The sequence below is a fragment of the Lampetra planeri genome, chromosome 69, assembly GCF_965212315.1.
Source record: "Lampetra planeri chromosome 69, kcLamPlan1.2.h2, whole genome shotgun sequence".
NCBI classification, from domain to species: Eukaryota; Metazoa; Chordata; class Hyperoartia; order Petromyzontiformes; family Petromyzontidae; genus Lampetra; species Lampetra planeri.
The window spans coordinates 1,418,639-1,445,211 of NC_136174.1; the positions used below are offsets into that span (position 1 = coordinate 1,418,639).

The window sequence follows — 26,573 nt, forward strand, 5'->3', positions numbered from 1 at the left end:
GCCAGGGGCCAGGCCATAGGCCAGCGCGTGAAATATTCAACACCGGTTAGCAAATACCTATTTCCCCTGGGGGTGGCGGGGAACGGTCCTAGAATGTCCAGCGCGACGAGTTCGTTTACCCGGGAAACCCTGATAGATTGCAGGGGCGGGTTCGACTCCTTCGCTGGTGGTTTGCGCTGCGCACACTTAGGGCACGATCCTAATAGATCCCCGACATCCCTCGTCATGCCCGGCCAAAAGAAATCAAGTTGGAGCAAGGCCAGGGTCTTTTGGGTACCCAGGTGGAGGAGGCGCTCGTGAGCGGCCCACACCACCCTACCCCGTAACCCCGAAGGGACCACTAGCCGGTGTCTACGGGATTTCCCGTCCCAATGCATTAACAACCCACCGAGCATTTCCCATGCGTCGGCATCACCCCTCCCCCGCCCCCGGTCCCTGACGCGGCGGCGCAACGCAAGGAGGGAAGTATCTTCCATTTGCAACCGACCCCATTCCGTAGCAGGCAACCCCAACAGGGAATCAGAACCCTGTTGTGCGATGGAATTTGTCATTGGTGCTACGTCGTCAGTAGCCGCCAAGACCGGGACAGGCAATTCAGCAGAATGCCTGCACCGACCCGACCCCAGGAGGCATGCGCATTCGGGGGTGGTCGGCATGCGTGACAGGGCGTCCGCGTTGGTGTGGCGAACGCCCTTACGGTACGTGGTCTGAAAATCAAAATCCTGGAGAACCTCCAGCCATCGAGACAATTGACCCGATGGTTGTTGGACTCGCAGGGCGTACTGTAGCGCCGCATGGTCTGTACGGACGGTGAAACACTGTCCGTACAGATATGGCCGGTACTGCTGGATGAAGTAGACAATTGCCAGCAGTTCCCGACGCGTCACACAATATCGTTGCTCCGCTGGAGACAACACTCGGCTTCCGTACGCGACCACCCGTTCTACGCCATCAACCACCTGGGATAGCACGCCCCCAATACCTGTGTTGCTCGCGTCGGTATCGAGCACAAAGGGCTTCGAAAAATCGGGATAAACCAGGGGAGGGGCATTAACCAGAGCGTCCCGAAGTGAGCGGAACGCAGCCTCCTCCTCCTGTCCCCAATGGAAGCGGACCCCCTTTGACGTCAAAGCGTGCAGGGGCTTAGCAATGGTGGCAAAGTCCGCGACAAAGCGTCGGTAGTATGACGCAAAACCAACAAAGCTCCTGACCTCTCCCACCGAGGTGGGAGTCGGCCAGGAGCTGACACACTGCGTTTTGGCGGGATCGGTAGCAATACCCGAGCGCCCTACGATGTGCCCCAAATAACGTACCGATTCACGCAACAAATGACACTTTTGTGGTTTAAATTTCAAATTAGCAGCCCGCATTTTGAGGAAAACGGCCCGTAACCTCTGGAGATGCTCATCAAATGTTCTGCTAAAGACGATAACGTCGTCCAAATAGATTAAACACGAATCCCACTGCAATCTAGCCAAAACCAATTCCATCAATCGCTGGAAAGTCGCCGGCGCCGAGTGTAATCCCATCGGCAACCGGTTAAATTGGAAGAGACCATGTGGCGTACGGAATGCGGTTTTAGGCTTAGATTCATCGTCCAGAGGAAGCTGCCAGAATCCCGAAAGCAAATCCAATGTGGAGAAGAATCGCGCCCCCGCCAAGGCGTCGAGCGATTCATCAATACGGGGAAGCGGGTATGCGTCAGCAAGGGAAATTTTGTTGAGGCGGCGAAAGTTGACGCAAAACCGCAACGATCCATCCTGTTTCTTTACCAGAACGATCGGTGCTCCCCACGGGCTGGTAGAGGGAGAAATGATATCGGCGGCTAACATGTCATCAACAGTCGATTTGACATGGTCCTTCTCGGCGGGACTCAGCCGGAAGGGATTTTGGCGTATGGGCGCGCTGTCACCAGTATCAATATGGTGACGCAGCAAATGGGTGCAGCCCAGATCGAATTTGTTTTGACTAAACACATCGGCAAATTCGCGCAATAGTGTCCTAAGTTTTTGACGCTCTACATCCGACAGGTCCGTCGATCCCGCACAAAGCGCCTCAAGCCACCCTTCATCGGTGTCCGAATGTGGAGTCGGCAGAGTGGCAGCGTGTACGTGATTTGCAACAGACTCCTCACAGGGCACCGGCGTTGCGTGAGCAAGCACGGTCCCTTGGGGAATGACCACGGCCTGCGACCCCACATTGAGGACCGCGATGAAGGGGTCCCCGTCCCCCCTTACAATGGTCTGAGCGGGCACCAAATGCGGCCCGCTAACCCCAGCCCTAGATGGCCCCAGCAGGACACCCTGGTCCCCAACACCCTTAGCGAAGGGCCTACGAAGCTTAAGGGGCACCAACATTTGTGCCCCCGGCGGCACTCGAACCGTTTGAACTACCAACGCGGGTACCGCCACGAACGCCGAGCGATCCGTAGTAGGGGAAGGCAAAAACGCCATCCGTCGTCCCGACGGGAGTTCAATGCAACCCTGATTAATCATAATCCGAATCGGCATTTTGCCCAAGAAATCCGTCCCCAGCAGGCACGGAACCGCCAGCGAGGAGGAAACAAAAATAGGGCCGGACAATTTAATATCACCGATCGAAATTTGCGCGCGAATCTGACCCATGATACCCAGTGAGCCCCCGTTAGCAGCGTAGAATGGGACATCAACCGGTAGCAAGGGACGACTTTGGACAGGGAGAATGTTGTATATTAGTTCCGAAATGATGGTCGCCGACGCACCTGTATCGACGAGGATACGCACTTCGACCCCGTCAATATACCCTACTACGGCCGACGACCCCGACGGCGCAGCCAGAACGCGATGGGCCAACACGGACCACTGTGCGGGTTCGAATTGGGTCCCCATAGTGGTTCGTGTTGGCCCCGCGGTATGCAATGTTGGCCCCCCGTTCGTTGCGGTGTGTACATGTGTAACGGGTGTGTGCTTTGGCCAAACATGTGGGGTGCCGCGACTTGCCGGGTCATGTCGGTGGAGCTTGGGAGGAGGAGGAGGAGGAGGCCCGTCGTCCCGGCGAGGCGTCGTCCCCCGCTGTCGAGGGGAGCGGCACCCCAAGGCGACGTGGCCCCGGACGCCGCAGTTATAGCAGCGCGGGAACGTAGGCGGTGAAGACAGGCGGTCGGAGCGGACCGACCCATCCCGGTCCGCCCGTGCTCCCATCCGCTGCTGCTGTCGGAAGTCGGCGGCGTAGACCTCCTCCGTCGGTGGGGTGATGGCAGCCACCGTACGCCCGGCCGCTGCCCTGCTGGCCTTCCTTCGCTGCGACAGGAGGTTAGCGTGGAGGAGCCGCGCCGCTTGGAGGGAATCCATCTCTGCGTCCTCCTGCGCAACGATAGTGACATCCAGGTCGTCCGCCAGCAGAAGGATCTTCTCGGAGACCATGGCATCCACGCCTTGGTCATCCATGCGAGGGAAGGCCGTCTTGGCCAGCGCCAGAAGGCTCGTACGGTAGGCGAGGGGCGACTCCTTCGCACCCCACTGGCGATCGTAGAATCGCTGCCTACACTCCGCCGAAGGCCCGTAGACCCCAGCCAGCAATTGCAGCGCCGTCTGAAGAGTAGAGCGCTTGTCCCTCGATGCGGACGTAAGAGCGGCGAGGGCGTCGCCGTCAAGGAGCGCTGGTAGCGCGCAGAGGGCTTCGTCATCTGACCACCCCGCCATTTCTTGATGCGCGAGGAAGCGCCGCTGAAATCCCCCCCAGTCGCCCTCCTCAGCCACGAACTCCTTCAGCGGGGGCAGCCTTTGGTGTAGCGCAGCGGCCGCCGTGGAGGCCCGCACTTTGCTGTCCCTGCAACTCGGCTGAGCGTCAGCACGAACGGCAGATGTAATCGCCTGTCGCGCAGATAGTGACGCTCCGTCCGAAGGTGGTGACGTGGCAGCCCCCGTAGAGCCGACGTGGGACCCCAGGTTGAGGTTGGCCACGCCCTCGGCAGCTGCTGCGGCGATGGCGGGATTTTCAAAAGTGGCGTCGGTAGAAATGGCGGGAAGGCGCAACGGCCGTCGGCCGTCCTCGCCCCGCGGTGGTCCCGCAGCCCCCAGCCGAGTAATGTCGCGGCAGCGGCGTATAGCAGCTCTGCCAACCTCGCGTGCGCCAGCCGAAGTCCGTCGGGCAGCGACTCCCCTTCCTCCCGGTGCCCCGGTAAGGATGCATTCTGTACCGGCTGCTCGTTGCCCCCATCAGCCATCTCTGGTACCGCCATTTCCGCGGTGTCCTCCGCCTCTTGCACCCCGGACCGAGCCGTTCAGCGCGTGTCCATGTTCGTTGTTTACTTCTGACGCCAGATGTAGTACCGTCGAACACAGGTCGACACCCGGGGTTGAGGCACACTGATGTTTATTATAACTTCACACTCGGCACAGGGCAACGTATACTGGAGGGGGTAGCGGCCCCCTCACCCGGATAACTGGGGACACACCGCTGGCTATCCCTAACCTACCCCCGAGTCCTCCACTAACGGGCTAGGGGAGGCTATCTGGCCCGACACTGGTGAGTCGGGCTACGGTACCTGGAGTCCCAGAGTGCTGACTCTGGTTCACAGGACCACGCCACTGGCTCTGACCTGCGCGGCCCTTACAAGGGCGGCGTTCCAGGGGAGACCAGGGCTCTCACTAGGCAGGTCTTCAGTCTTCAAGAGTCACCACCACATTCTGCCCCGAGCCCTCCGGCTCATTCCCTTATATCTCGAACCCCTCCCCCCCGCTGGGGTACCATCTGCGGACGTCGGTGCGAGCACCCTCCCGTGTGCTCACTAAGCCCCGCCCACTGTGCTAGTTTCTCATAGGATCCCATACATATCACCCCTACACATCTCTCCTCCGTAAGACCCCTACACTAACACTGACACGACGAGCGTGGCCAAGCCAGGAGGGCTACTGGTTGGCCACGCCGACTTGAGGCTTGACTCTTCTTCTTCACGAGGCGTCTTCATGAGGCATCTTCATCCTGGACCCGAGCAGCCCCGCACCAGGTGCGGAGGCCGCTTATATGCGCCTCGGCGTGTGCGGGCCACACCCCGGGCACGCCCACCTTCGAGAACTCTCGAGAAGGTGACCACGTGGTCCCCAGGGTGCCCCCGGGGCCCCCGGCCCCCACCTTGATCCAGTCACGTGTCCAGCCGGGGTCATCCAGAGTGCCACGGCCTCACACAAGCCCCGCGGTACTGACCCACGGCCTCCAGACCCCCTGATACGGCAGTGATGTAATTCCCGCATGCAGACGTAGTGACGTCATGTGTGTGTGGACCAGCGCGAGGTAGTGACACTCCCCCAGGTTGTGACATCACGCGTGTGTATGGAGGCCCACACGGTAGTGACGTAACACTACATCACCCCCCCCCCCACCCATGTAAAAATACAGCCGTCCCGGCTGTGATAACACAGGGAAAAAAATACAGTGTGCCCCCAACAAGCAACGTCAATAAATAACCGCTGACAAAAAATAACACGAGAACAAATGTACAAATATAGAACCCCGAACGAACCACGAACGCACCAACAAGAAGACGAACAAGCATCAACACAAATAAACGGGAACGGACAACCCCAACACCCCAAGACGCCCCCCCCCTCACTCGCAACTCGATGAACCACAACAGCAATTCTGTGGGTGGAGAAAAATCACGCGCGATCGTAACATTAAAGACCAGTGGAACAATCTGCATGTGTGACAGTGTCATTTGAACCGTGCGGTCCGTGAGCGAGTCCGCGCGGCCGGACCCCCAGGGGAGGCGGGCCGAAGCACCCCGGAAGGTGTGGGGGTAGTGTCGTCACAGGTGGGCGGCCGCGGCCCCCCCGTCGGTGGCGGCGGTGCGGATGGAGGTCTGCCAGTCGATAGCCACTCCTCCTCGAGCAGGGTTTTCGGAGGAGCATCTCCGACGGCGCTGAGAGGATCACGAGCTCCGATCCTGCGGGCGGGACCACAGAGCCACCCTGAGGGACCACCTCAACCGGCGCGTCCCAATCAGTTTCACATACAATGCCTTTATGATTATCAGAGGATGTTTTGTTTGCATATTCACTACAATAACTATATGTGGTTAATGAAGACATTATTCCTCGCTAAGGTTTTTGTTTGGTGTTTTAACATCCTAACACAACTCCTGTTTTATTGCCAGAAAGGGTGAAACTTATTATTCTTATATTTTGATACTGGCAAGGGAGGTCCCGTGAGGTGTTAAGATGTTCGAACACAAAATTGATGACTGTTGCAATGAATAAAGTCTGCATTAACCACACAATCTTATTTGGTCTTTGAAAACCTGAACACAACTCATGTTGTATTGCCATAAAGGGTAAAACCTATCATTATTACATTCTCATACTTTTATACCGGCAAAAAAGGTCCTATTTAGGTTTTTTACGCACTAAGCGGGAAACGGTGCCGGGTTCAGCAAAGGGCCTCGCCCGGTGGTTTGTGGCTCCACCAGCTGGACCCTGAGCCACAGCCCCGTGACCGAGTTAAACACGGCAACTCCAACCGGTGTCTCACAGCTCGACTACTGGAACGTGACTTTGAGACAGGAACAAATTATTTGCATTAAGTAGTTTAAAGTGTTGAACTTAAAACTAAACAAACAGATTGAAAGAGGAAGATAACAACAATCTCGTGGAGTAGAGCAGCAGGGAGCAACGAATTTACTAGCAGCGTTCCCCTGCCAGTTCAGTTGAGACGAGCTGAGGTGAGTTGAGGTGAGTTGAGCGGAGTTGAGATGAGTGGAGTTGAGTTAAGGTGAGTTGAGGTGACTTGAGTTGAGTTGGGGTGAGTTGAGGTGAGTTGAGGTGAGGTGAGATGAGGTGCCGTGAATTGTGATGAGTGGAGTTCAGTTGTGATTAGTTGTGATGAGGTCAGGTGAGTTGTGATGAGGTGAGTAGAGGTCAGGATGCCGATTTGAGTCGAGGTGATCCGAGTCTTATTTTTTAAGCCACCTCTGGAGTAAAGACGTCTGTACTCTTGGTTTAGCCATGTTTGTTTGTTGTAGTACAGAGTTAGACTGATGGCCTTAATCTAAGTTGTCTTGTTGTTGTTGTTTGACTTGCATCCCACTGGGATGTTTGCACACAGCGTTGGTGTACGGGGTTTTTTCTGCAAAATTTTGCTGTCTTTTCTTGGATTTTCTGTTTGCACTTAGTCACATATTCACTTTAAGATGTTTTTTGTTCATGTTTTTGTTTGTTGCGGTTGCACCCGATTCAAGAGCCGAATTGCTCACAGGGCTATACCTAATAAATTAACTTGAACTTGAACTCTCTCACACGTCAACACATTCCAGGGCACGTCTCGTGATATGCAAATCAAACTGAATGACTTCCTACTTGTCACCTATTAACGTGCCTTGTTCCTTGTTTAGCGTCTCAGACACAGCCAGCGACTGCCTGAAATACAGACAGATACTGCCTGAGCTATAGCCAGCGACTGCCTGATCTACAGACAGTTACTGCCTGAGCTCCATCAAGCGCCCGTCTCTGAGTGGAGCCACAGGGCATGGCGAGTGCGGCTCCCAGTGATAGCGAAGCTCCAGGGGAGTTGACCTGCCCCATCTGCCTGGACGCCTTCCGCTGCCCCTGCACGCTCAGTTGCGGCCACTCGTTCTGCCTCAAGTGCGTGGAGGGCGTCTGGGATTCGGCTAAGTCCTTCTCCTGCCCCCAGTGCCGAGTGACCTTCCCTCAGAGGCCCAAGCTGAGCAAGAACTTCACGCTCGCCAATTTGGTGGAGAAGCGCAGTGCTGCCGAGAAAATGGCCACCGTGGTCTTGTGTGACTTCTGCAACGATGGCACGACCACTGCCTCGATGACCTGCCTTAGGTGTGATATGTCCTACTGTGTGACTCATGTAACGCCTCATCAGGAGAACTCGAAGTTCAAGGACCACATTCTGGTGGCTCCAGGCACAAATCCTGAAGGATGAAAATGCAAGAATCACAGAAAGAGGATCAAGTTTTACTGCCGACAGGACGAGAGCTTGGTCTGCACAACCTGCACTATCGCAGGAGACCACAAGCATCATGATGTGGCTATGCTGGAGGATGAGCACAAGACACGGGAGGTGAGACGGTCTGCGTGTGTGAGCGGGAGCCCCTCCTGCATGAAGTCATCATTTCCCAGTACGAACTGAATAATAATATCCAGCTAAATATAATTCCTTTCTCAGCTGCCCATTGTTTCATCACATTTTAACAGGCTTGTTTTACTATGAAGTATACTGACGTTGTCATAGTGCTGAAATAATACAACCACAAGTTATTATCAATCCTGTTGTTTGGCAAATTAAAAAAAAAGTACTCTTAGCATTTTTTAAATAAAACTGAAGAACTGTAATGCATACAATGTGTTCTTAAAATTACGTGAGTGCATAGACTGTGGTTTGCATACAAAAAAGTGGTTTGTGGTAGAGAAGAGCAGACACTTTTTTATTTTACCAAGTGAAGTTCACTGAGCTATGAAGCTCTTTTTCAGAGGCAACCTGGCCACAAAAGACAGCTCAACAAAGTGGCCTATCAAGTCTAAATGTATAGCAGCCAAATACTCTAAACGCACCTTCCTAAACGTGGACAGAAAAACCGGAGGACCCGGAGAAAAATCCATGCGACCATGGAGAGAGACACGCAAACTGCATAGAAACAGGCATTAATGTCCGGTTCGAACCAACGTCCTCCTGTATAGCAGGCAAGGCAGATAACATCTCGTCACTCCGGTACCCTATCCATCCACTACTCAGCACCGCTCACTACTCACGCAGCCCCAACCACTACGCAGGTAGCCCAATCCACTACGCAGGTAGCCCTACCCAATACGCATGTAGCCCCAACCACTACGCAGGTATCTCCACCAACTAGATAGGTAGCCCCCCCCACTGCTCAGATAGCCCCGCCCACTACGTAGGGAGCCTCACCATACTAGTTAGGTAGCCCTGCCCACTGCTCAGGTAGCTCCACTCACTACTTCGGTAGACCTGTGCACGTTTGAGCACCTCGAAAAATCAGTTCCCTGCAGTGCTTGATCCCCCAGCCTCCATCGCTGCACCGGGACTCCTGCCCCCGTCACTGTGCAGGGGTTCGCGTGGAGCGGGGGTGAGAGGGGACGCTCAGAGAGTGAGTGGAGTCTCCCCTGGTGACGTCTCTCACAGAAACAAGTGGGGGAGGAGACGCGGGTGGTGGAGGAGAAGAGGAAGGAGGCGGAGGAGTCTGTGAGGCGGATGGAGGCCGCTCGCAGGGACGTGCAGGTACCGCGTCTGGGCTGGACTCTGTGACCTCGTGACTCCACCCTGAGTAGGGTTTGTGATGGAGGACAACTCCATTCTTTCACGTGGACTTCCATTGGCTCCGAACACATCGAAGGACTAAAGACAAAACGGTTAATGCGCCTCAATAATCAGGACGAGAAAAGAGGTGGTTCTCATCTCCACTGATAAACTCAATCATTGGTTGAAATCCCACATTCCCATATCTCCATATTACTTGCCACTTCAACGTCTGTTATCTATTTTGATCAGATGAGGTGCTACATACCTATTATCCAATAATCTGGTGGCAGAGTTTGTGGCTCACACACAGACTGTTGTATGCCATTTTATTGAAACCAATCAGGCATTAGAGTGGCCAGGTGCAAGAGTAGTGGATTCACGGAGAGTGGAGGCGACTTACAGAGGCAACGCGTTTATTACAACAACGGTAACAATAGCAGTCTTACACAAATGGGCATCGGCCCCTTACCCTACTGCCTGGGGAGGTACAGCCTCCGGGCTCGCGTGCGCTATCACTGGGGCTACGGGCTCTGAGTCCTAGGGGAGGCTACACTTACCCGACCCAGCCAAGGTATGGGTCCCGACCACTGGCCCACTGAGTCCCAGCCCTTTCAAGGGCAGCGGGTCTACGGGTCCCAGGGTCCTAGGCTAGCTGATCTTCTGGCTTCGGTCTTGGACTGGCCCCGGACCCGTCCAGAGGTCCGGCTTTTATACACCTCCCCAGGTGTGTCCGCCCCTGGCCATGCCTCCCTAACAGAGAGTTCCAGGGGGGGTCTCGGGGGATCCTAGAACACCCGTAGCCCCCGCCCCCCCTGCTTTGGGGCTGGGGAATGTAGCAACCCTCATGCCGGTTCAAGTTACTGCCCCTGGTGGGCCGTGTCTGCTACTGCAGTTACGTACACAGCCCATTAACAGCGCTCCACAAGAATAGCAAGTGTTTTCATGATCCGTTCTCTTCATCCATACATATGTCGTTTTCGCTCACATTCAAAACATTAATTTAAAGAGGAATTGGCCTAACTTCCCATTTCATTAAGGCTCTACTTGTTGAAGGCAAATTACAGATTTCCCCTCGCTTCATGCATAGGTAAACAAAGCATCGTCCTGATAGCTTTGCGCAATGGGAATAGCACAGACGATAAATGTACTCATGGTGGTATTTGATTATTTCATTGCCTCACAGCCCCCACCAGTTATGGCAAATCGTGTTGTAGTGAAAATGCACAGTGGCGTTATCAGAGGCAGAGGAAAAAGGAGGCCTCAGTGCTGCATGCTCGTATCAATGTCTGGACACCTTCAGAGTTGCACTCGGGTCACACCGACCTGAATGTCATTTCACAATAGAACAGACATTTAATGCACAGAAGTGGCATTTATTTCACTTTGAAGGGATCCATGACAGATGAAAAGGCCTCAATCTCGGTCAGATTCGCCCGCGCGAGAGCAGCGTTGGATGCGGAGGAGAAGGCGGCTTTAGAGCAAGCGGAGCAGAAAGGGCACAACCTGCTGTCCCAGATCGAGAAGAAGATCGCTCGCTACCAGCGGGAGATCAGCGAGCTCCAGGCAGCAGCCACTCGCCTGCAGGCCCTAACGCAGGAGAGGGACTCGCTCGCGTTCCTGCAGGTGAGGAATGAGTCTCCAGTTTCACTATTGGGACAAATACCTCTCATCAGCAGCAGCAGAGGGAGGCTCCTGAATGAGAGATCGCATCCACTGGGCTTGAGAGCACAGCTCCACTCATGGACTTGTATCGCAGCTCCAGTAGCTGCCATGTAGAAGCCCAGCTCATATTTTCTCAGTTAAATGATTTCTCTCTCCCGTCCTTTAACAGATTCCCATTAATATTCTTGCTTCTTTCGGTAAAGTCATATAGAATGGAAATAATAAAATGATCAAATTATAAAACAATATTGTTTAATATTTGTATTAGTTTTTTTTAATTTCCCTTCTACGTAACTTTACCGAAAGAACCAAGAATATGAATCCACGCAGTCACGAAAGCTTTAAATCAAAAGATTCCCATTAAGTTTGGTTCATTGTAAAAATAAACTAAATGTTGTTGGAATTGCACTTTAAAAAAAACCCTGCATGAAAAAATGTGTACGATATTCATGATTGTAATCAGCCATGATCTATTCACTGATGGATGAAGGCCTCCCCAAGCCATTGCCACATCTCATGATGCTGCGATGCAACAATCCACCAGCGCCTGCTCACTAGCCGATGTCATGTCTGCTTCTTTATTTGTGGACCTCCTCTTGGATGCCGAGCTTCAGTGTTTATATTCGTGAAGCTAAAATAAATACGAGGTCTCATATGCTTATTAATGATATCCTTGTGTATTGACCACCACTTCTACAAGACCTGCCACGTGTGCATTGGTGACGCCTGAAATTACCAGTCCTAAGTTACTCTCAACAGAGATCAATATCAACCGGTCTCACTGAAATAATTGACCTGCAAATTAGTGTTGGTCCTCTTGGGGGTGGCGAGATGTTAACTACCTCGCCTGGTATACCGGAGGTCGTAGATTTGATCCCAAACCTGACATCCCTATATATTTTTAATTTTCATGTCTCTCTCTATGGTCGCATGGATTTTTCTCCGCGATCTCCAGTTTTTCCATCCAAATTTGTATTGGGCTGCTATCATTTGTGGCTCGGTCACTTCTGAAAAAGAGCTCTATCGCTCCGTGGGACTTACGTGGAAAAATATAATTAGTTTATAGTTGACTTTCAAACGGTCTCACAGAAATATTTCCCCCGTAAGTCAGTGTTGGTGATGATGGGCTCATAAGCCAAGACTTTGGGGTTTATATTCCACCCACGGTGTTGCAGTGGGAACTCTACTGATCACAAGGGAATGGAGGTAGAGTCACAGTAACGCATCTCTCTCTTTCCCATAGGGGCACCTGGAGGAGAAGCGCAGGAAAAAGACGACTATCACTCACGACTCGACACACGACAACATGGGACTGAGTATGGGGTGCGGGCAGTGAGACATTGGCTGTGTGGTGATACAGTGTGTGATGATGCCGTGTGATGGTAATGCTGTGTGATGGTGCTGTACTGAAGGCGATCCAGAGTCTGAGACCAGGAAAGGCACCGGGCAGAGATGATTTCCCAAGCAAAATGCTGATAGAGGGTGGCGTTTGTGCACAGACTGTCCTACATGACATCATAACAACCAACAGTCTGGGCCACTGGACGGGTTCTGCAGGATTGAAAGGATGCGCTGGTGGTCCCCCACTTTAAGAAGAGGGTCCACACAGACTGTAACAACGACAGGGGCATCTCACTCCTCAGTGTGCCGGAAAAGGTCCCGGCAAGGATTATTCAACATCGCCTTGCTCGGCACGCTGAGGAGAGGCTTGCGGAGCCCCTATGCAGTTTCAGGAAAGGGCGGTTCTGCACATATGCCATATTTTCTCTCCGTCTGCTACAGCAGAGGTGTAGGGAATTCCAACAAGATCTACATCTCTGCTTTATTGACCTGGTCAAGGCCTATGATATAATCAGTAGGCCTGGGCTCTGGGATGTTATTCGTGCTTTCGGAGTCCCTGACCCTCTGCTCACGCTCATTAAGGACCTTCATGATGGTGAGCAGGCCCGGATAAAACTACGTGGCCGGGAGTCAGAGCCATTTCCTGTACACCTTGGGGTGTGACAGGGATGTCCTCTGGCTCCCACAATATTTAACATCTATTTTGACCACGTAGTTCGTGAAGCCTTCAATAGCTGTACCGGAGGAATTTCCATTTGGTACAGATATAACGGGAGGCTGATCGATGCCCGGGTGCGGTCAAGGGATGGCTCCCTATTGCTCAACCACGTAATTGCTGCTCACTCAGAGGAGGAGTTCGAGACGCTGCTGCTGAAACTGGAGCGTGCCACTAAGAGGTGGGGCCTTACCATCAGTCCCACCAAAACAAAGCACCTGCCTGGGTATTTTGTACCATCGGACATTCCACCCCCACAACTCCCAATCGGTGATGGGACAGTTGTGGAGAGAGTGGAGAGTTTCCTATACCTGGGCAGTGTGGTCATGACCGGCTCCGGTTTAAGAGCAGAGGTCTCACTCCTAATCAGTCGAACGGCAATATATTTTAATCGGTTGTGTAACGCTGTGTGGAAGCTACCTAGTCTGTCGCTCCGCACGAAGCTTCAGGTCTTCTCGGACAAGGTCATTCCCTCCCTTCTCTATGCTTGCGAAACGTGGAACCCCCTAATGGAGCATCTACGCCGGTTAGAAACATTTAGGCTGGCCTGCCTATGATCCATCCTGGGTTTAATCAGGCTGGATTGTGTGAGGAGCTCAGAAATCCTTGAAAGATCTGGACAAAGTCCCATCGGTGAGCTCCTCCGGCAGGCAAGGCTGCCTTGGCTGGGTCATGTAGCCCAGCATGCCCAGCCAACGCATGCCTAAACAGCTTTTGTTCGGCCGGATCGAGGGGGCTAAACGGGCGTGGCACGGGCTAGAGAAGAGATGAAGTGATGTAGAACAGGAGGATGTGGAGTTGATTGGACTTGCCAATGACTGGTACAACAACGGAGGGCGGAGGAGCGACTCTCACAACAATGAGCGGAGCGCCGGGTGGCTAAAGCAGAGCAAGTTGGTACAGTAGGGGGCACAGGTGGTGCATCAGCCAGTTATCTCAGTCATCTCAGTCAGTCGACCCATGGTATCTGGGTCTGCCCCGTGACCTCCTGCCAGCGGGCGTTCGACACTTCACGTGGCCTCAAGGTGCACATGGCCTGGCACAAGGGTCGTGGTGGCGTCACCGCCACTTCGTGGCGAATGGCGGTTGTTGTTGTTGGTGCTGTATGTGATGATGCTTTGTGTGGGGATAGTAATGCTGTGTGGTGATGATGCTGAAAGGTGATGCTGTGTGGTGATGATGCTGCGTGTGATTAGGATGTGTATGGTGTAGCTGTATGTGGTGATGCTGTGTGTGAAGCTGTGTGGTGATGATAATTTGTTTGATGAGTGCCTGTGTGATGGAGCTGTGATGATCCCACGCGTGATGATGATGTGATGCGTGTCTATGTGATGGAGCTGTGATGATCCTGTGAGTAACGATGCTCTATGTGAGACAGTAGCCATGTCTGTTCTGCTTTCACAGGACATGGAGGGCTACAGCAGCTCCACCCTCAGCTCCCAGCCAAGAGGACATTGCCTCGCTTGAAGTCCTGAAGATATCTGCAGTCAAACTCCTGTGTAAGTTATTCCATGTGAATCATGGGTTATGGGGCCATTTTGACAATACATGATCCCCGTGTGTGCGTGTGCACGAGGTCGACTCAACCTCAAATGATTACCTGGTGTTTTATAAACATCACCATTTGGGTGACAAAGGTAATCGGGCGTGGTGCTGGCCACCCACCTCCTCATGTGCCCTGCCGTCCTTCAAAGGTACTCGCTAACAGCACTTGCCCCAATGGTCTGTGAAGGCTGCACAAGGGATCTTAGTGTTTGTTCACATCCCATTCCAGGACCCTACAGAACAGAGCCATGAGACTCAGTATGGTGTTCTTGGTAAATAATCAGCATGAGTCAGGGGTAATTGTGATGTTGAGATGGAGTATGTGCCTGTGAATGTATAGGCATGTGTGTGGGGTGCGGGGGTCGGTGGCTTAGTGGTTAGCCTACTGCACTACGAACCCAGTTACCTGGGTTTGATAACCCGCCTTGGCTAACATCAGTGGCAGGTGATATCTGTTCCAGTCCTGGGCCTCTGCTAGGCAGTTTCAGCCTCATATTAGTTCCTGATGTTGGTAATGGTCAAAATGATGGTGATAGTGGTCGTGATGAGGATGGTGGAAATGATACTGATGTTAAATCTAGATTTGAAGTTTTCGTGACTGCAAGGATCCATCCTCTTTTGTTCTTTAGGTAAAGTCACGTAGGTATAAAATTAAATTAATTAAATTAAATCACGACATTTCGGGCGCAACACAAGTGCCCATCATCAGGTGGAACAACCACAGCAATAAACAATTGCTGAAGTGGGCAAGAGGAGGATGCTTGTAACAAGAGGCTATATATAAGTAAGAGAGGGGGGGGGGGGAGCCAGGGAGGAGAGATAGAGAGGGTGGGGGTGTGGAGTAGGGGGAGTGGGGGAGGAGTGCCTGCTCAACACCGAGTAAAGCACAATGCCAGGGCTGGGAAGTGCAAGATCCAACACGAGTACGACAAAATGCTGGGGCTGAAAAGTGAGCGGGGCTGGGGGGTAGGAGGCTGAAGAAACTGGAGATGCGGATAAACTATAAAGCAGTTAAGGTTAATAACATCCTTACAATGATGGCTCAATTTGTATCCATCTTCTAGGTTGAAGTTATGTCTACGTTTATATATCTGGATGGCTTCATAAACAAACCTTTGATAGTAGGCCGTAGGTTTGCAGAGCACCTTGTTCTCGGAAAAAACAACATCAAGAGAGCCCACAGCGTTATAGCAATGGTCAGACACGGCAGAGGTATTAGTCCTGCTGTGTTTCAGATCTGCCTTGTGCTCGCGAACACGGTCCTACAAATGTCGTTTCGTTTCCCCAATGTGACAATCACCAAAGGAGCAACTTAGTTTGTAGACTCCTGGATATTGCATGTTAGGAATGACATCCTTCACAGATGGGATTAGATCACGAATTTTGTGTACTGTCCTGAATCGGACCTGGATCTTGTGTTTGTTTAAGATTATGGCAATATTTTTGGTAATCCCTGCTATGCATGGTAACATGATGGGTTTGATCGGCGTCTCAGGGGGTTGTTTCTCCATGGTTGGAGAAACCACTTTGTGGATAATGCGGTCCGAATATCCATGAATCTTAAGGGCCTGGTGTACGTGTTCCAGTTCACTGGCTAGGTGGTGTTTGTGAGAAATGCAGTGGGCCCTATGGTGTCGTGTTTTGATGAGGGAATTATTTTGTGCCGGATGGTCGTGAGAGTCAGGTTTCACATAGGAATCTGTGTGGGTGGCTTTCCTGTAGACAGAGTGTCCCAAAGAGCCATCAGGTTTCTTCTCAAACAAAACATCCAGGAATAGTAGCTTAACATCCTTCCCTACTTCCATGGTGAATTTGATGGATGGGTGTATGCAATTAATGTGGTTGAGAAATTGGTTCAATGCTGGCAGGCCATGTGGCCAAATGACGAAAGTGTCATCCACATATCTCTTCCACAAGGAAGGACATAGGGTAGAAGTGTGGATGGCATCTGTTTCAAATTTCTCCATGAAAACATTCGCTATCACTGGTTACAAGGGTGAACCCATGGGGGTACCTTCATTTTGTTTGTAGAAAGTACCATTCCAGGTGAAGTAAGTGTTGGTAAGGCAGTGCCTAACCAGAGTAGGAGCATCAGGGTTCAGTCCATGTTAGACTAAATCTTCAATTATTGCTAAGGTGTCAGGCACTGGAACCATGGTGAACAGAGAAACTACATCAAAGCTGACGAGAAGATCATCTAGGGACAGTGAAATGCCCTTGATTAGCGAGACCAAGTGAGCTGAATTAAGTACTGCTGAGGTAGTCTTGCCAGTGAATGGAAGCAAGGTATCAGACAAAAAACGGGCCAGCTTGTAGGTAGGTGAGTTGATAGTGGAAACGATGGGCCAAAGTGGAGTGCCTTCTTTATGGATCTTAGGAAGACCATAGAATCTGCGTGGTCTAGAAGCAGAAGGATTTAGGGAGAGCCGTTTGAATGGTTCGATAAGAGAAGTCGAACTGGTAATGATATTCTTGGTTTTTGTAGTCAGGCTGTTAGTAGGATCTTTGTTGATTTTGGTGTATCTGCCATCCTTAAGAAGGTCCTGGGTTTTGTTGTTGTATGTGGTTTTATCCAAGATGACAGTGGCATTACCCTTGTTGGCCGAGAGGATGGCTATGTCATCCCTCTTTTTCAATTTTGCGAGTTCAGAGCGCTCATCTTTGCTAATGTTACTGCTTTTTTTTGCATGTTTAAGGATGGTGGCAATTTCAGCTCTAGCAACGTCTGTCGGGATGTGTCCCAAGCCATCCACTGGGATATGTTTAGGGGTGACTGCGAAATTCAACCCTTTAGCTAGTACCGATTTTAGGCCGTCAGAAATTGGGATGTTACTCTGATTGATGACAATCTTGTTAACATCTAACTTTTAAAAATGGGAGTCACGGTTTCTTTTTTGACGGGAGGTTGAATTTAGCAATCAAGTTAACTTTATATTTGGTTGACATTGAATTAGCAGAGGAGACTGTCATGTTATCTACATGGTCCCAATCAATTGCCCATTTCAGTAATTGTTGAAATGATGACAGGCACTTGTATTGCACCCGAAACGTCGTGATTTAATTTAATCTATTTTATACCTACGTGACTTTACCGAAAGAACCAAAGAGTATGGATTCCTGCAGTCACGAAAATTTCAAATCTATATTGAACCGCCTCTACAGGGAGTGTTTCCACATATCTGGTTAGAGCTTTTAACAGACAGCAGGCCAAGAAGGCGTAGCTAATCGAGTCGCTAACCTTCCTCAAGAGATGTCAGTAGCAAAATATAATAATAGGTTTTTAAAAAATATAATAATAGGTTTTTTACCCTCATGATGTAAATGCTTACCCCGAACCCTCATTACTCTGATAATGCGTTGTCTATGAGTTGTGCACCTTTTGGCATCTTCTGGTCGAACACCATATGAGACCAGGCTCGAAGGAAAGCTGTCTCTGGTGTGGACCAATCAATTTCAAGGACAATGCATACATTATACACCCCCACCCTCTCTATCTCTCCTCCCTGGCTCCCCCCCTTCTCTTAATTATATATAGCCTCTTGTTACAAGCAGCCTCCTCTTGCCCACTTCAGCAATTGTTTATTGCTGTGGTTGTTCCACCTGGTGACGGGCACTTGTGTTGTGCCCGAAACGTCGTGATTTAATTTAATAAATTTTATACCTACGTGACTTTCCCGAAAGAACCAAAGAGGATGCTGATGTTAGTGATAATGTGAGTAATGGGAATGGTGATGGCATTGGTGATGGTGTTCGTCGTGGTGATGGCAGTGACGGTTGTGGTGATGGTTATGATGGTGACATTGGTGATATAGGTAGTTATGGTTTTGTTGCTGGCGCTGATGGTAGCTGTGATGATTATATTGATTATGGTGATAATGGTAGTGATGATGGTGATCATGGTTTTGATGGTCGTTCTGATGGTTATGATGCTGATCGTGTTGGAGATGCCAGTAATAGTGATGAAGATGTTAGAGGTGGTGGTGATGGGGATAGCGATGGTGATGATGATGGTTGTGATGTTGCTGATGGCGATAGTGATTTTGTTGATATTCATTGTGTTGATGATGTTGGTGATGGTGATGTTTATGTTGTCATTGATGATGTAGATGGCGAGGATGGTTGGTCATGGCGATGTTTGTGATCTTATTGTTGATGATGATGATGATGGTTGGTGATGGTAATGTTGATGGTGGTGATGGTGAATAATGGTGACGACGTTCTCTAGTGATGTTGTGATCACTGTGTTCACAGACGGATGCTCACCGACTCTGGACACAAACTCAGCTCATAACCAACTCCAGATCTCCTCGGATCTCAGGACGATGACAGTGGTCCGTGCCTCTCAGGGTCGCCCCGATCACCCACACCGGTTTGATGGCTGTCCACAAGCCCTGTGCTGTGAGAACTTCTCATCAGGCCACCACTACTGGGAGGTGGACGTGTCGGACGCACAGCTGTGGTGGGTTGGAGTCGCGTACGGGACGATCCCACGGAACGGGGGACGTGCTGTACAGCTGCTGGGAAAGGGCGGCGCGTCCTGGTGTTTAGAGAGACGTTATAACAACTTATCAGTGTTTCATGGTGGAGTGAAGACTGCACTGTCGGTGAGGGGGGCCCCCTCCCCCCGCAGAATCGGGCTTCACCTGCACTGGGAGGGGGGGCTCCTGGCGTTTTACCGCGCCGACTCCATGGAGGTGATCCACGAGGTTCGGCAGAGATTCTCGCAGCCTCTCTACCCTGGGGTGGGTGTGCAGTATTGTAATGAAGGATAGGAGATCGTGGATCTGAGTCATGCATCCTCAGGTTGAGGAGAGATAGAAATCCAAGAAACTGAGACAGAAACCCAAGAAATAGAGGGGAAGGTGGAACGGAGGGTGAGCTAAGGTGAGGGGAGATTGGAGGGGACTGTAACGGGTGAGCGTGGAGGGTGAAGGGTGAGGAAAGGATGTGAAGGAGGAGGTAGAGGGAGAGGGTGAGGTTTTGGGAGGCTGAGGTGAAAATTGAGTGAAGGGTGAGGTTAGCATGGAAGGGTAGTGTGGGGCTCAGGTTGGCGTGCGTGAGCGATGTCGCCTTTGCAGTACAAATCGTAGGTTCGTGTGGCTGCTCCTTCGCCTGCAGTGCGCGCTCGTATCATCATGCCTCCTTATCCCTGCGATTCACCATCATCACCATCATCACCCCATCATCATCACTACCATCACCACCATCACCACCCCATAATCATCACCACTGTCATCAATACCAACATCATCACCATCATCATTACCAACAGCATCACCAACATCATCATCACCATCATTATCACCATCATCACCGCCATCCTCACTATCAACCACCATCACCATCATCATGACAATAAACACCACCCAAAACATCAGAATCACCATCACCAACATCATCGTCACGATTACCACCATCATTACTATCATCATCACCATCACCCCATCATCATCACTGGCATTAGCAACATCATTATCCCCATCATCACCACTACCACGAACACCACTATCACCACCATCAACCAACCATCAACCACCACCATTATCACTATCAACACCATAATAATCATCACTATTATCACGTCCATCACCATCATCATAATCATTACTTATCATCACCACTATCAACATCACCATCATTATGACCATCATCACCATAACCATCATCATCACTATCACCGCCGTCACAACCGTCAAAAACTACCATCAGCATCATCACCACCACTATCAAGCTCATCTCCATCAATACCACGACTAACACCACTACTGTAGTGGGTTCAAACTGACTCGCAGACACACTATTGGAGGCAACACATTTATTAACACCAACACACACCAACACAAGGGGTAACTGCCCCTTCACAAGATAACAACCTATGGTGGTGGACCACCAGGCTAACTACACTAATTCGACTGGGAGTAGCTATAGTGGACGGACCCCAGCTTGGGTCCAGGTCCACGTGTTGATGACTCTTCTTGGACGTCGGATGTAGAACGTAGATTCTTCAGGATGACAACAGCAGCCGGTCCCACTGAGGGACCCGGCTTCTATGCTCCGTGGCGGGGCTCAATCTGCCCCTAGCCACGCCCACGTTCTCCAAACCTCGAGAAGGATCTCCACATGGACACGTGATCACACCAGCCCCCCCCCCCCCTTTGGGGGTCTCTGGGTAGATATCTCCGGTCACGTGTCCTCCAGGGTCAACCAGATTGCCATGGCCCCTTGCAACCCAGTTCCGTGCCCGGCACTCTCGCCCTCTATCCTGTAGGGGCTGGCACTGCACGCAGAGCGTGGTGCTATCCGTCACTGTGAGGCAGTGCTCACCGAGCCCGCTTAGGGCCGGTACTGCATCCACATTCAAGTGGTGTCAGCGATGTCAATACATCGCGCGCCGTGCCTTTCCCAGGCTGGCTTCACACGGTGACATCCAACGATGTTACTACACTACTATCATCACCACCATCGTCATTACCACCACAATGATCACCACCATTATTATCATCATCACTATCAGCACCCACATCACCATCACCATTCTTACCACCAAATCACAATCATTACCATCATTACGATGACCAACACCACAAAAACGGCCATAATCATCATCATGATCACATCCACCATCACGACCATAATCATCACCATTATCATCACGATCATCCTCACCGTGAAAACCAGCATGACCCTGATCACGACCATTACCACCAACACTGTCATTATCACCACCACCACCACCACCACTGTCATCACCACCACCACCACCACGATCACCACCATCATTATCATCATCATCATCAATATCATCACCGCCCACATGACCACCACGATTATCACTATCACCATTCTTACTATAATCATCACAACCATCACCACCATCACTACCATAATTACTACCATGATCAAAACCAGTACCATTATCACCATTTCACCATCATTACCACCACTTTCACCATCATCATGGTAACGTCTTTGTAACGCCTTTGTAGATCCGGTTGTTATTTTTGTTTATTGTGTTTAACCGGGGCGAGAACTCAAGACACCAAGATAGGAGTCTCATTTGTAAGAGTTAGTGGCATGTGGAGTGAGTGCTTGGGTGACTGAGCAGATGAGTAAGTAGATAAGTGACAGAGATGGTGGGTGACTGAATGATTGAGTGAGTGCCTGGTTGATTGGGTGAGATGGTGGGTGAGTGAGTGGGTGAGTAGACAGGGGAGATGGTTGGTGGGTGAGTGAGTGCATGGGTGAGTGGATCGGTGGAGTGTTTGAGTTAGTGAGAGGGTCAGTGATTGGGTAAATTATTTAGTGCGTGAGTGAGTAGATTAGTGAGTGAACGATTGAGTGCATGGGTGAGTGAGATGATGGGTGAGTGAGCGGCTGATTGGGTCAGTGGTTACGTTAGTGATCAAGAGGGTAGGTGAGTGTGTAAGTGATTAAGTGAGTGAGTTCAAGTGTATCATCTGTCACCGGGTGTAGAACTCGAGAGACCAGGACAGGAGTCTCATTTGCAAGAGTGACCTGGGGCTGGGGGGATCTCTAAAATAACAAAAACAACGTGTGCTCAGGGAAGAATAACGAAGCGAAGAGAAATTGGCAGAAAAAAACAACAACAACAACCACCACCGTGTTACAGACGGAACCGGAAAAAAACAGCGCCCCGAACAAACTCCCAATACTGCAAGGGTGGAGATAGCGTCTGTACCTCCAACTTACAGTCGTGTCCAAGTGTTGGGAGGCGATCTCGTCTACTCAGGGCCACCCGTCGCGGCGTCCAACGCGACGTAACGACGACTCCCACAGACAACACCAACAGCCCACTCCTCCCCTCCCCCGGTTAACCACCCCACCACAGTTCCTGGGTTTGTCGTCATGGAAGCGGACCGGTAGCTGCTGCAAGCTGAGCAGGGCGTAATGTGTTCAAAGCGGCTAACCCGCCGGATTTTCCGGGCAGCTGCATTCTGCACTAACTGGAGCGTCTGCACCAATCCAAGTGGAAGCTCTGCATAGATAACAATATGTAACATAATTTTTGTTCCTGGGTAGTAAGTGTTATTTCCTAATTGATCATGTCTAAAAAGTAAAGAAACTGGCTATTATTCCCCATAACCTTTGCTTTTGTGACCAGGACATTGATATTTTTAAATTTACCTATTTTCAGTGAGAAAACGGGTGAATATGTCTTTTCGTTCACATAGTCAGAAAAAAAACATATGAATGAAAATTAACATGTATTTATACTAAAGTAAAACAAAAATTATTACAAAAGATTCATAAGTGAGTAGTTTTGGAGATTTACAATTATACTGTAAATCACTTTCACGAATCAGCCCCAAATATAGTCTCCCATCATGTTCTTGTTATACTGTCCTTGGTAGCGGCATTCTGCATCATAATCCAGGCGTGTTGAGACAAAGGCATGAACTAATGATTACAAGGCTGGGGCAGAGAGGAGCGGGCACCGCCCTCGGAGTGTTTGTAGGTGGTAGATATCTGCTCTGAACGTAGCTATGAGCTGTGATCGAACAGCACACCTTTGGACACACGGAGAGGGCGAGCTCTGCTAATCAGTGGAGGATCGACATGGCCTTGCCACGCTCTCAGACGCTGTGTGGGGGCTCATGCCCCCCTCCTCCTCTCCCACTTGGACCTCCTCTCCTTCGCGCCGGGCTGCCACGCTATCGAGTCATCGGCCTCCCCGCACCAGCGTCCTCCCTGTCCTGTGGGACATGGCTCGTGGCTGGCTCTCTGTCGCCTCGCCGCGTTATCCTGCCTCCCTCCCCTGCGTAAATCTACTCCCCTCCACCTCGGCTGCAAGAGCGTGGGTCCACGCGCCAGCGCAAGTCCCGGGCACACAACGAGCGAATCGATGGCAATATTTGCGCGTTGCACCACATGGAGCGTTATCGTCGCTTTGCGGATGCACTGCGTAAAGCGCGCCGTGTAAACACGCACGCGAGCGCAAGCACCGGGCCCAACGGCGATTTATTGATGATAATATTCGCGCGCTAATTCCCCATGCAAACAGTCGATGGCCATATATGCGCGCTAATCCCTGCGCAAAAACGCGCTAGGTAAATACGCTCGAGATCGCACGCACGCGAACGTCAATGATCGTTTTAGTATTGATTACCTGCGTGCTTCGCACATATGCACGTACCCACACCACCCCTACGCTCTCTACACACACACACAGAAATCACGTGGCGTCGTAACTCGGCGATAAAGTATATTAATGTGGTACCTGAAGAAAAGCCCTGTGTGGCATGGAGCAAAACCATCTAACGAGCAGCGTCCCACCTAGCTGTATCCAACCCCTCCTCACCTATCTCTAACCAAACCCTCTTGGAGCCCTCGCGCTATCCCTCACCCCTCTCACGTACTCACGGTTTCTCACGGACGTGCTGGGAGTCGGAGGGACGAGGGTCCGGGAGGTCTCTGCCTGGGTCGAGTCGTTGCTGTTCTTGCGCGTTGCCGTTTCTTTGCCTTTTTAGCTCTAGCCCGCTCGCTAGGTGTTTTTGGCTCTCCCCACGGCCCTATTCCCCTGCGTTCAGTGTGTGCTCATCGCGGTTGCTCAGTGAGCTCGACGTGGCCATATAATTTTAAGTTAATCCACGGGGCCGCAGTGCAATTCGGCCTGGGGGGTCGACCAATCTCCTGGCACTGGGAAACCGTGAGACATCCCCACGAGGGGGCCCTCGGGTAAAACACAGGGTTCCAGGTTATCCCCACACGAGGCCCTACGTGGGGCACGTGTGTGTGTTCGGTTGGGGGGTTGCGAGGGCATAGCAGCTCCGGCAGAGTTTCTCCGTTTCCGCGGCACCACAGCTGCTCTGAGCCAACTAGCATGTACTCTGTCTTGCCCAGGTTTAGCTGCAGACGGTTTTGCTCCGTTCAAACAGCAACTTCAGACAAGCATTCTGAAATAACAGATATAGCGGCGTCTGGATATGACGTAAGTTAAAAACGTATTTATTTAGAACAGATTTTTTTGTTTGGTTTGTTGTCCTCACCCCGCACCTCCGATTAGCACGGTTGGATATGTACGGTGCGAAAGAAGTTCAACATACATACATAGAATCTGAATCAGCATCTTTATTTATAGTGGAGGAATCCAATGAGTTATGAAGCTATTTTTAAATCCTTTATATTAAGTTCGCTTGCTTGCTTGCGTGCTTGCTTGCTTGCTTACGACCGTGCAAACCTTTCGGTCGTTTTTTAACCCACTTCCCGTGATCCAATCGAGCTGACATTTTGCACACAGACTCGTTGTGCGAGACAATTAATGTTCGTGAAAAAAAAAACTTCCCAAAATTTTACACTTTTTAGGCAAAAAAAAATTATTTTACATATATTCAAATATAACTCATTCATGGCTTTGGCTGAACGTCACAGTATAAGAGCCCAGAGCGTAACCCCTCCACAGGCCGTGGCGGAGTAGCGCAGTTGGTAACGCCCTCGCTTCCCATGCCAAAGGTCGCGGGATCGATCCCCGTGTCCTCTACAGGCGAATATATTTTTAAATCCTTTATATTAAGTTCGCTGCCACACATATAAATGATTTATAGTGAAAAACTTTGTTTTTACGGGTTATACTTATTAAATCCTTTATATTAAGTTCGCTTGCTTGCTTGCGTGCTTGCTTACGACCGTGCAAACCTTTCGGTCGTTTTTTAACCCACTTCCCGTGATCCAATCGAGCTGACATTTTGCACACAGACTCGTTGTGCGAGACAATTAATGTTTGTGAATTTTTTTTTCCAAAATTTTACACTGTTTAGGGAAAACAAATTAAATATTTAATTACCAATTGTTTAATACTGCAGACAATCATCTGACCCATAGGTGGCAGCCATCTCAAGCCAGAGGACGAGAGGACTCTAGCCACCACGCATATAAAGGATTTAGAGTGAGAAACTTTGTTTTTATGGGTTATACTTATTATTCAAAGATGTGCAGTAGGGGCAGGACATAAAGTTACAATAACAAACAGTACAAACAACTGATCAGGGTGTAAAATATAGGAAAGGTGTGCAAATCATTGAAAATAGATAATACTAATTAAACAAAGTATATAACTACTGTTTGCAATCGTATATTACTTTATACCGATTTTTCAACACTAAATGCAAGCGTTGCCAAGGCAGCAACACAACAACAGTTCCAGATCACACCAAGACCACACGGCAGTCCCAGGACACAACTGAACATGAATATTGAACTATCGATACGTGGGTATAGATCAACGTTCCAATCACATTCGCCAATGAGGCTGTGTACAGCATGATTCTTTTGCTTCAGTACATTTATTGAAGTAAGATTTATGATGTTAAGGGAGGAAACAAGCTTGTTCCAAAACGTTGGTGCTGCAACGGCAAAGGCTTTGTCACCCATTACAATTCTCGTTGTTGGGATAGTTCACAGACAATTATGTGTTCGTCTTAGGTTTCTTTGGTTTGACAGTAGGCTTCATGATTTAGCTAATTAAAGCACATATTTGACAATAATGGTTTTATGGATGAACAGTGCCCAATGTAGATTTCGTTTTGCATCAAGTGATGTGAGATTGTATTTGAAGTCGAGGTCACATTAGTGGGTGCTGTATGGTAGATCCAATACAAATCGAAAATCAGAATGATACATGGGGTTTAGTCTGATAAATGGGACATTACTAGCTGATTTGTACGCAGCGTCACAGTAGCCACTGAACCTTGTTGAACACCCTTTGTTTGTTTCAATATTTGTGGACGAAATGTTATCACGATGTACATTTTTGATAATGGTCTGAGATGTATCTCTGAAACCGTTTTATTGTTCTCTCTGACAATTGAGGTTGACTGCGTCTTGTGAGTAGAATATCATGGTCAAGAGTTTGAAAAGGCTTTTTACGATGCAAGGATCAGTCCACATCAGTAGCGGTCTTTATGCAGGTTACTGAAAAACATTTTAAATCATTCATAATAAACCAGACTGTTTACTGTGCGGGAGATTGTGAGTTTTAGGTATCCGTCTATTCGTGATTAAAGTAAAAAAATGTTTAGTAATTGTTGAAAGAATA

The 26,573-nt window shown here is 50.2% G+C and overlaps 1 pseudogene across 1 annotated transcript; it reads left to right on the forward strand.

Annotated features, from left to right (window-relative positions):
* The first annotated feature begins 7,105 nt into the window (after positions 1 to 7,105).
* LOC144737471 (nuclear factor 7, brain-like) lies at positions 7,106 to 26,124 on the forward strand (annotated as a pseudogene). Its single transcript, XR_013588989.1, has 6 exons — positions 7,106 to 8,061; positions 9,142 to 9,237; positions 10,648 to 10,881; positions 12,164 to 12,243; positions 14,381 to 14,475; positions 18,773 to 26,124. The product of XR_013588989.1 is annotated as a nuclear factor 7, brain-like (transcript).
* The last annotated feature ends 449 nt before the right edge of the window (positions 26,125 to 26,573 follow it).